The 11,822-nt window shown below is 41.6% G+C and overlaps 1 long non-coding RNA gene across 2 annotated transcripts; it reads right to left on the reverse strand.

Moving 5' to 3' along the window:
- Positions 1 to 9,364: 9,364 nt before the first annotated feature.
- Positions 9,365 to 11,179, reverse strand: LOC141038969 (uncharacterized). 2 transcript variants are annotated; one of them, XR_012200009.1, is made up of 2 exons: positions 11,114 to 11,179; positions 9,365 to 10,561 (listed from the first exon to the last, which is right to left on the reverse strand). It is a non-coding gene; the product is annotated as an uncharacterized lncRNA (long non-coding RNA). The 2 variants fall into 2 exon arrangements; XR_012200010.1 differs by lacking the exon at positions 11,114 to 11,179 and adding an exon at positions 11,010 to 11,113.
- Positions 11,180 to 11,822: the final 643 nt, after the last annotated feature.

Consider the following 11,822-nt stretch of genomic DNA (forward strand, 5'->3'; position numbering starts at 1 on the left):
GGGCAAGGCACGGCTCCGGCGGAGTCCGAGCCGGGAAAGCAGCGGCGGCGGCGTACTGGGCAAGGAGACGGCGCGGGCGGGCCGGCGCTCGGCTGGGCCTCAGCCCGATCGGGCGGCGCGCATTTTTTTTTAAATACGTTCCACGGAAAAAAATTCGTAGAAAAATAAATAAAAGTCCAAAAAAGATAAAATAAATTTTCCCCGTCTAGTTAGAAAATCTAGAATAGGGTGAACATTTTTTCTTTTGACACAAAAATAATTTTTGAAAACATGCAATATTTTTAATGCAATTAAAATTGCAAATAAAATCCAAATAAAATCCAAATAAATTCCAATAAATGATTTTAACACTTTTTCTCCAGTATTTCAATTGTTTTGGAGAAGTCATATTTTCTCCTCTCGTTTATTTTTAAAATGAAATATTTTTCCGGAGAGAAAATAATTAAAACCAAAATCCTCGTTTTATTATTTGATGGAAAATCAAATATGAAAACTTGAGAAAATCCCCAACTCTCTCCGAGGGTCCTTGAGTTGCTTAGGATTTATCGAGGATTTGTCAAAATGCAATAAAATATGATATGCAATGACGATCTATGTATAACATACCAAATTGAAAATTTGGGATGTTACATAATGACTTTGTGAATCCATCTGCAACCTGATCTCGTGAATGCACAAAACGGATCTCCAATTGCTTATTAGCTACCCTTTCTCAAACAAAGTGGAAGTCTATCTCAATGTGTTTTGTCCTGGCATGAAAGACTGGATTAGCAAATAGATAAGGAGCACCGAGATTATCACACCATAGACATGGAATTCGAGTGTGCTTCACACCAAGCTCTTTCAACATGAACTAAACCCATATAATCTATGTTGTGGCATTAGCTAGTGCTTTATACTCAACTTCTATACTTGACCTTGACACCATGGCTTCTTTCTTTGCACACTAGGATATCAAGTTTGGCCCAAAGAATATTGCAAAACCACCAGTGGAGCATCTGTCATCTGGACATCCTGCCCAGTTAGAATCAGAAAAAGCACTAACAAGAGTGGAAGAGGATTTGTTGAAGGTAAGACTAACATTCATATTATCTTTCACATATCTCACTATGCGTTTTGCAGCAGTCCAATGAATTTTGGTGGGAGCATGAAGAAACTGACATACTTTATTGACAGCAAAATAAATATCAGGCCTTGTTAAAGTTATGTACTGAAGTGCTCCCACTAAACTTCTATATCTGGTACTATCTTCCTCACTCAAGGGTTCTCCCTCAGCAAGTGACAGTTTTTTTGTACTAGATAGTGGTGTTGGTGCATGCTTATATCCTTGCAATCCAACTCTCCTTACCAGATCAGTGACGTACTTTTCCTGAGAGAGATGAAGACTGTCTCCATGTTTTTTAACTTCAACTCCTAGAAAGAAATGTAGTTCTCCCGGATCCTTAAGGGCAAACTCAGCACTCAGATCCTTTAACAAACCTGTCACAGCTTCATCAGATGAACTTGCGACAATGATATCATCAACGTAAATAAGAACAAATATAGTGGTATTTGACTTATTGTAAATGAACAAGGATGTGTCAAATTTTGAAGGAACGAAAACAAGTGTTTGCAGTTTTCTGACTTAGTCGTGAGTACCATGTCCTGGGAGCCTGTTTCAGTCCATATAGAGCTCTATCAAGCTTGTATGGTGTTGTTTCCATTAACAGTATCAAATGGAAGCTGGATGAGCCCCAGTTCGAAAGAAAAGAAAAACCTGTGTCTCTTGTTCAGATGTATTGCAGAATGGAGCAACCGATTAACACATTCTGAAAATCCAAGACAATGGGCCGGTATAGATAGAGCATAACTGAATGTGTAATGAACTAGAAAATAATAATGTTGTGGGCAGAGGCAATTTGTTCCACCTAAATCACCTCAGGTTCAAATGCCAAAACTGAAAATACTCCCTGATGAAACTGCAAAGGTGAAGATATTCCCTGGCAGGATGTGTGGTGCCAGGTTCTCTCTTCCTTTAGCAGAAACGAAAATATTCCAAGACGGAATGTGAGGTGCCAAGTTTTCCTATTTGGTAACGGGTTCTCAAAAGAGAAAAAAATGTAACAAGAAATTTTCGCACTGGGCTACCACTTCTTTGCATAACCCTCTTGTGTAATTTTAGCGGTACAGTTGTTTTTTCCCCAACCGGACTGGAAATATTCTATTTATCCAGACCGCGGTGCATCGGTCTTGAGCCGGTCGAAACAATCGGTCTTGAAAATAATAATAAGACTAAGCGCGATTGCCTCCGTGGCTGTGGGGATTATAGATGCCCTGTTTTTTCTCAGCCACCATGTTTTCGCGTGCGAGTATTTCCTAGGAAAAACTGTTTAATTTATGTGGTTTCCTGGTGTTTTCCATTTCTTCTTTTACAACGCACAGGCAACTTACATGATGTTTTTAGGAAAACATGTGAATGCCAGGGTGATAGTTTTTTAGATATATATGAACAACATTTTCTGAAAAAAGGTGCAACAACTTGCACGGATACTTTTCTAGAATATGCGTGCCTAAATTGTTGTTGAATGTAGACGGATTGTTTTCACACATCCTCAAGTTTCCAATCCTTGTTGCATGCAGATAAAATAGGAGAATATGGCATTAAAAAGGAAGCAAGAATCTTTATTATTATGTATCCAAATCAATGGAAAACCATTATACATGAGTAATCTCGACAATAAAAACAGAGAAAGGGAGTCACTGGAACAAGCATGTCGTCATAATACAAAAGACGGTCTGTTAACAAAGAGACAAAAATGAAAGAAACCAAAAAATATGGGATGCAACCGCGACAATTTAATAGTAAATAAATAAAACATCCATAGACACCATAACAGCAGCGACACCGATAGACAAAAGAGCGCGCACTCACACTCACGGGGTCACGGCTTTATCGCTGAGGACTTTGGCACGTTCTAAGTAGGTGGTAGCTTCATTCTTGAGTTTAGTGGCCTGTTCTGGAGAGGCAGTTTTGGCCTCCTTGAGTTTATCGCCAGCCATCTTAACATATTCTCCGGCTCCAGCTTGATACTTGCAAAAGTCAATGCACTTTTGGTTGCACACTTCCATTGCCATTTTTGCCTTGCAGTCCTTGAAACATTTGTCCCAGCAGTCCTCTTGGGCAGTTACTGCTGGTGTTGAGACCGCCACGACCATCACGACGAGGAGGAGAACGGCAACGATTGCATTCCTAGTATTCAGCGCCATTCTTTCTTGAGACTACTTCCACAAGGTACGTATGACGGGTTGAGAAGGAGGTTGTTGATGAGGAGATGATGGTTTCTGGATGGAGTTCTGGCCATTGTCCGGTTAAATAGCATGCTTAGGAGAAAAAAGTGTGGCCGTGAGAGATACATGGACAACCCCACGTTGTAAGTGACATGCATGTCGATCTGGGTGCACGGTGGCCATTCCTCCTTATTTTTACCCAACCACAAATTGGTGCCAAGGGATTAGCTAGAAAGCTTTATTTTCGATGGTTCAAGTAAATGTTATGAGGAATGCATGCACGGGGTCATTCCTGATAAAATTCTACTGATCTACTTCTGACATGGCCATGCATCATGGAGGACCATCAGTACTTTTCTTTTGAAAATCATCTGAACTAGAAAGGTTGGACGCGCTTTGTTACGTCGTTCGTGTTGTTGGGTTTCTCAACAAATAATCACTCTATTTAAACATATAAGGTATATTGCCTTTTTGAAAAGGCAAACCTTTTCAATTTGATTAAATTTATACAAAAATATGTCAAAAACCATAATATCAAATCAGTATTTTTAGATTCATCACGAAATGAATTTCTATACCTTTTTTGTTTAATATTATGGATGTCGATATTTTTTCTTTGAACTTGGTCAAAGATAAATAATTTTGACCCCTTATATTTGAAACTGATGGGATATTTAGTTTGGCAGGTGCGGGAGACGATAGTGTGTTTTATTTTTATTTATTTATAACGCGTTGATTTGGTGGGCCTTTCCTGGTGTGATTATGTGTTATACACTAACCAAGCTATATTTATGTGGGGAAATTTTTGTGTCGATGGCTGCATATATACTATATTAGTGCTACAATATCACATGATGAGGCTTCTTTTTTCCAGGTGGTGGGAAGGTGCACCGGATTATTATGTTGTTATAAGCCGGTTGCTGGTGATTGACTTGAAAAATCATTGGCACTGTTAAAATCGTAAACCAAATACAAAATTGAATACCTGAATGAAAGAGCTTCAAAATCAGGGAACATAGTGAACTAAAAGAATTGAATGGGGTAGCTTGAGAAATTGTTGACCAGGTCAAAACTGGATGACCCAAATCTAAATTGAATACCTCAATTAATTATGGGCCTTCAAAAATTAAGAAGCATAGTGTATAGAATAAAAGAATTGGATGAGAGAGCTTTGAGAAATTGTTGACTCGGTCAAAATTGGATGACGGAACAATGCACTCTAGCAGCTAGTTTTGCTTCCGGGAGCTGTGAAAGACTTAGAGCATCTCTATTAGACCCCGTATAACGCCGACACACAAAACACGTTTACAGTTCGTCGAAAAACGGCTTTGCCGGCCGGGGCGGGCGGGCGCAGAGTCAGACCCCGCAAAACCGAACTGTAAAAAGGAATATTCGCTGATATTCCATTTTACAGTTCCGCTATGCGGTGTCTTACTCTGTGCCCAACCGCGCCGGCTTGCAAAGTCGTTTGCGGTTTTATCTGAATTTGACACATATGCACATATTCAGAATTGCTAATTTGCAATATAAGGAAAAATGTCAATTTGACGATACAACAATTATCCAAATTACAATAATTATTCAAATCACCGAAGCAAACTGAATAATTCAATACAAAACTTGTCCCGAATACAAATCACAAACGAATTAAATGAAAATGAATGGAAAAATGGAATGTGTTACTGGCCAGCCCTTTGCCAATGGTACTCAATGAGATCCTCCTAAAGCTAAAAGTGGGTGTTTGCATGTTCAATCTCCTTGTAGGTCTGAAGAAAAGCTCTAGTGCGGTTAGGGTCTCTAACTGGTTTGACACGGCTACCCACATTGTAGTAGAAGAACTCCAAGTTCATGCCTATCTCATCTTCGATTATCATATTGTGAAGAATAACACAACATGTCATGATGTTTTTCAAGGTTCGCTTGTCCCAAAAATGAGCAGGACCACAAACAATGGCAAAACTAGATTGTAAAACCCTGAATGCTCTTTCAATGTCTTTTTGGGTTGCCTCTTGTACCCTTGTGAATTCACATTATTTACTAGTTTGGGCCTCTCTGATGCTCTTGACAAATGTGCACCAAAGAGGGTATATACCATCTCTAAGATAGTACCCCTTTGTGTATTCATGCCCATGGATAGTGTAGTTGCAAACAGGAGCATCACCACGAGCAAGCCTAGCAAACAAATGAGACCGTTACAACACATTGATATCATTGAGAGTACCCGGCATAACAAAAAAGCAATGCGAAATTCTAAATCCTCGGATGCTACGGCCTCTAGCACAATTGTTGCATCACGAGACTTGTCACAATACATTCCCTGGCATGCCTTTGGGCAATTTTTACATGTCCAATGCATATAATCTATGCTACCTAGCATACCAGGCCAACCTCTTCTATCATTAGCTGCCATCAATTTTTTTGTGTCTTCCTCGTTGGGTGCCCGAAGATTCAGGACCAAAGACACGGATGATCACTTTGGCTAACCTACGCACTGACTCAATTGTAGCATCTTCACCAATGCGAAGGTACTCATCGGCATAGTCAGCCGGAATGCCGTATGCAATTACCCGCATAGCTGCCGAGATTTTTGATATGCACTAAATCCCTTCAAGCCCGCAGCTGTTGACACACGAACACGTCACGTGTACCCTCTACGCCGGGGGTGATGCACCACAACTCACGTCGAAGGAGACCCGACCGACAGCGCGATACGCAGGACAGTCGGTGGGCGCTTTTGAAGACCCGAAACGCCACACGCCCGGGAGGGACCCTGTCAGGGAGTGCGGCGGCTATGGGCTGCCCTAGGTCGATTCGCTCGCCCCTAGAGCCTCATGGATCGCTGCCCTCCAATGCGAAGAATGAACGAAGAACGAGAAAGAAAGATACAAGGGTAGGTGATAAAGATAGATGAACACAAAAGTGTAATAGATTGATTGGTTCGATTGGTGTTGTTCAATCGACCATCACCCCAACATATATAAGAGGCGGCTGAACTTCCCGTACAAGTAAAGGATTCATCTAGGCTTTCCTTACAAAAAATTACATCAATCACGCCCTAGAGTCCTAGTTCTATTCCAACTCGGATTCAGTCTGAATCTGGCCCAACTTCTGTCTTCCTCCTTGCGCGGTCCGTCGAGCTTGCATATGATCTCCGATCAAGACGACCCAAATATCAAACTTGTGCGCCTTGACGATACGAACAACTCTCATGTTGATCACTTTTTCAAATAAGGCCATCTTGAATACTTTTCGAGGTCATCTTTACCTTCCAGTCGGACTCGGTCTTGCAGCAGACTGGATTGTCCGAGTCTCGTAGTGAATTTGCAGGCCATATACTATCTCTGATGATGATGACTCCAAAACCAAAGTTTACCGTTTTGACAATATGCACAACTTCCGTATTGAGCACTTCTCCATCCGAGGTAATCTTGATAAACTTTCGGGCACATGTTCAGTTTCACTCGGATTCGAGCTCATCCACTCGGATATTGGAGTCATTCACTCGGATCGTCCGACTGGACTTTTTCACTCGGATGTTAGGATCTTTCACTCGGATGGCAAAATTTTCACTCGGAAGACAATCTTTCACTCGGATGACTATATTTTCACTCGGAAGGCAATATCTTACTCAATCGGCAAGCTTTCATCCCAATGGTAATCTTTTCACTCGGATAACAATATTTTCACTCGGATGAAAATAAGTTCACCCAGATGGCAAACTTTCACTCGATCGGTAAGTTTTCACTCGGAATTCCCGACTGAAAACATAGCCTGATCTTGATTTGTCTCTCCAGGTCTCATACGAATTGAGACGTATTATATATGAAAATCGATCGTCTCGACGAGACGAAACTTTCCCGTGTTGAAGGTTTTTCGATTCAAGGCCATCTTGAGGGCCTAATTGCTCGCGCGACCCATCAGACAGGGTGTCTGGTACTTCGCGCCATATTTTCGTTTAGGTTCGGTCTGTAGTGTATTGTCTCTAACTTTTGCATATGAATTAGGATTGAGATAATTTATATATCAATATCGATTGCCTCAACAAGACGAAGACAATTCCTTTAGAGTGCTCCTTCATCCGAGGCCGTCTTGAAAGTGTGATCGGCCGAAAACCACTCAGAACACTGAATCCTGCCACTCGGAGTACAATTTCGGTCCCTAAGATAAGGTCGGATGACGATAACCGAAACATCAAAGTTGTTCCACTCGGCGATGTGAAACTTTTCACGCTGAAAACCCTTTCACTCGAGGTCATCTTATTTGCCTTTTATGTCATGCCAAAATGTGGTGTCAACAGCAGCATTTCTTCTTTGAGTAAAATACCGACAATTGGCCTCGCAAGCTTGCACAATTTTCACAAAGAGGGTGCGGCGGATATGTTGGACTGTCCGTGAAGTAGTCTTGAATCAATATCTCATTTTTGAGATGGCGATTTTGAGGAATGCAAAGACGTCCGAAGGTCGATCATCGCCGCCTCTTTCGGTTCTCATCTTCGTGCTCCTTGACGGCAAGGGCCATCACCAACATCTGCTGGCAGTAGTTGACAAGCAGCGTCTCAACATCCGAGTCGTCTGAATCGGATAAATCGTCTAGTAAAAACTTCTCGCACGGGCTCAATTCCATCTAAATTCACAAACACGCCTGCCGCGTTAATTAACAATGCATACCGATCGGCACTAGCACAAGTACATACACACCGGCTGCTCGGGGCGGTGGCTCTCCGGCAGGGGATGCGGAGGCGGCGGCGACGACTAGGGGTGGCTCGTGGGCGGCGGATCCCGGGTGGCGACGGCGGTTAGGGGCGACTCGGATCGGCGGATCCGGGGAGCTGGGGCAGCGGCTCGGCGGAAGAGGGTAGGGGCGCCCCCGTGGCCCGCTTGCGTCCGCAGGTTTGGCCGGAATCACCGTCGGCGGACGGGCGGAACCAATGGCGAGCGGCGGCGGAAAGGGGTGGGGAAAGAGCGCGGGCTGAAATGTCCCTCCCGCCAACCGCTTTTCTGGGATACGGGGCACCGTAGGGGCGGGGCAGAAACCTGCGTTTCACGGGTTGAGGACGGGATTTTGCCGCGCCCCTCAAAAAACATAAGGGTCGCACGTGTTTGCTGGGTCTGGTGGGGCGGGATTTTCCGCGCCGACCCGTATTTTGGCGGTTATTTTATGGGTCGCGGCTTTATACGGGGTCTGCTAAAAATGTTGTTAGGACTTGGCCTTGGCGTCCGTTCTCATCCTCGGACCCCGGCATTTGGCTCCTTGCGCCCAGAATAAGGTCGGTCGTTCCAAAACGGGACAGCGTTGTGTGCGAGAAATAGCGACACATTTTTATCCACAAGCAGGGTGAACCCCGGATACACTGCTTGTACGGCAGGAAGAATGAGCCGGTGCACAAGGCCTTCCGCGGGATGAGCCCGAATATAATACACTTGCGCAATCGGAATGAGCCGGTGCACAAGGCTTTTGTGAGTATTACTAGGACATATGCTCGTGCGTTGCACCTGGAGAAACAAATTCTCGCATGTAACCATGTAATATTTGAATGCACTTACATGAGAGGCATGGTACTCCTGGTTGTAACTCCTCAATCATTGAGGAAGCCTGGCATGTGACCACCTAGACGTCGAACCGAACTGCACCATGTATGCAAGAACCCTCAATTTTCACCATATGAGACTCTTCAATAAACAGTTATACTATTCATATGGTCCATCCCTAGTCCCTCATATTCTCACTCGATTTTGATTTATATTGTTGTTGACTTGTTTCATGGTGGGAGGGCGGGTCCTGCATGTATGTATGCAACTCGAGGCCCAGTGTTCTTGTCCCTCGTACTCCCGCATGCCTCCATAGGGCTAATCTTTTTGTTAGTTATTATCTCGGAACACAAAAGCCATAACTTCTTATAGCATGTTAAATATCTTCGCTTAGTAGTAGCTTTGACCAAATCACCATAAGATGTGAGTGCGGATTAGCATTTATTTCAAGTACCATTATGCTGGCCTCTCAAGATATGGTTTATTCGGATTTCAGTTCCAGAATTCAACAAAAAAAAACTATCTTAAATCCCAATGTTATCCCTAAAAAATCCAGTCTTCTGAAAACATATATAAGAAAGGCTATGCATCTAGGAACATGCAAATCCCCTTCTGAATAATCATTAGAGCACTAAAATGTTAGCAGAAAGATATAAGTTTAGCTTAACTGAAAACGGATCACTAAGTAGGTTTATGCTTCCAAGCACAGAGAGAAGGACTTGATCAGCAATGGCAAAAGCCAATATTTACTACATAGTAAGTAACCTTATATAGTTAAACTGTACACTAAGATGTAGAAACTTAACTCTACAGTCTCCGGTGCAGGCTACAAAAAACTTAAAATCCCTATGTTCTCTTGGTGAAGAGGTTCTACTTCGGTTGCAATTTCTTTTCTGAACTCCTGCTCGACTTCAGTAAGTCACAAAAGTTCCGTTTGCGTCCCGCTGCTACACTTACCACAGATCTCTTTACTAATTGACCACTATATCCTTAGCTCAGTCCATTATTGTTTTCTGCTGCTCAATAGATGCCCTTTGTCCCTTTGTAACCTTGAATCAAGTTGTGTAGTTCCCTACTTCCACCATTCTTTGAATTTTCAGCTGTCTGGTATTTGGTCCCTTTCTTCTATAGCTTTTGTTAATCAAGTCAGGAGCAGAACTTAATTATCTCTACTCTCATATGTAACTCCGACTCCAGCTTACCAGTTTAGAAAAAGCAAGTCAGCACAACTCAGTTATATGTACTCTCATATGTAATTGTCAGGAACACTTCGGTTAGAAAAGCAATAAATCTTACATATTTGTTTGGTAATGGAAAAGTCATGTTTTTTTGACTAAAAACTTATAACAAACAAAAGAAAGAAAGTTTTCACAATAGATCTCTAGCTTCGTGGTATTTGTAAACATTCGACAGAGTACCATTGTAGAATTTAGCATTGCTATTCCTTAAAACAGAAAATCTCAACCTTTAGAAATGACAGCCTGCCTTTCCTCCTGTCAGCATCATGTCGATTAATTCACAGTAAAGAAAGTTATGCCCATGTATATCCTGGGAATCTTGTGATGGTGCAACAATTATGTATATATATATTAGGCACATGGTAGATTACTCTTGGTAAGCAATGATGGCAGGCAAAAACTGTACTCTTTAATTTTGAAGCGGAATGTTGCCCATCTGGATCCAGTGAGTGATGCGCCATAGAGAGGGCACTTCTAGTGCTTCAGGAGTAGTTTTTCAGCGTCAGCAGCAATGATTAGGAATATTACCTGCATTGCAGAAGAATTAACAAAGCGAATGCAAGTTCATATATCTAAAAAAAGATCAGTATGTTATGGAGACTCGAAAATAACATTTCTCCATATGTGTGATTTGTTAGAGTACAGTGTTATAATTGTTTCTTAATGAAACACATTCTAGAACTCTGAAAACTTATGTGCCTTCTTTCACAATGAACTGGAAAATAACATTTCTCTATATGTGTTGGTTCGCTTGTCATGATTGTCGTCTCATTCAGCTAGCTGACTACTCATTCCTTTCGTAAGAGCAAATTAATTGTACACCCTTTGGTTCAAGTATAAACAAAATAATAGTCTGTTTTTTATTGTTAATACATATGCAAACCCATGGAAGCATAACTGAACACATAATAAAAGGGTATAAGGTTAAAAATAACCCATAATTTGATTAATATACAGAGACTGGAAACTGAATTACTCTGAATAACAGAACATCTGCAAGTAAGAACTGAAGATCTCGATCAGTTTCGGGTTCCAAGCACACAGAATTAAATATGTCAGATCTGGTGAAAGGAAACTGACCATCATGAAGAAATGCATCAGGTATATCAGCAGTCCATGAATGTAATGTGTATCAGGTCCTATCTTGTTTTGAATTGACGCTGGTTCCTAAATGATCTGGACACTGTATCTGAGATATATTAAATTATATATGAGTACAATTTATCTGATTGCTAAGCATGTATCAACAGGGCGATGAATAGAGAAAGGGATTTAAGAAACAGAGTTACCTGTCTGCAGAATAGTGGGCATTTGACCTACAGGCAAACAACGCAAACATTGAGGAGGTTAACAGGGGCACCACGAGTTGTTCACAGCCTCGCTGATGGAGGCGACTTACTTATTTTCTTCAGATTTATTTCCATCGATACGCCTCCTCAATCATCATGGTACATACATCTATTAGAATAAATTTGAAACAAGATTGTAGCATGATCAAAACTTGGACGCTAAGGAGATGCAAGCATACAGAAAAAAGATCAAGGAGGACTGAATCTTAATCAGAGCATGATCAGAACTTGGACAACCGATTTCTTTGTTTTGAAAGCAAACATATAATGGATGAACTATGAGAACTAAACAGGACTCTTTTGCATCAGATTGTAGTTAAACAAAATAATTATAGATGATTTGCTATTACACCCAACTAATAAAATGAAAAAGGAGGGGTCTACAGGAAAGGGAAATTTAATGTGTCAACAGAAACTCAAACTAAAGGCTGCACGAAAGA

The sequence above is a fragment of the Aegilops tauschii genome, unplaced genomic scaffold (genome assembly GCF_002575655.3).
Source record: "Aegilops tauschii subsp. strangulata cultivar AL8/78 unplaced genomic scaffold, Aet v6.0 ptg001351l_obj, whole genome shotgun sequence".
NCBI classification, from domain to species: Eukaryota; Viridiplantae; Streptophyta; class Magnoliopsida; order Poales; family Poaceae; genus Aegilops; species Aegilops tauschii.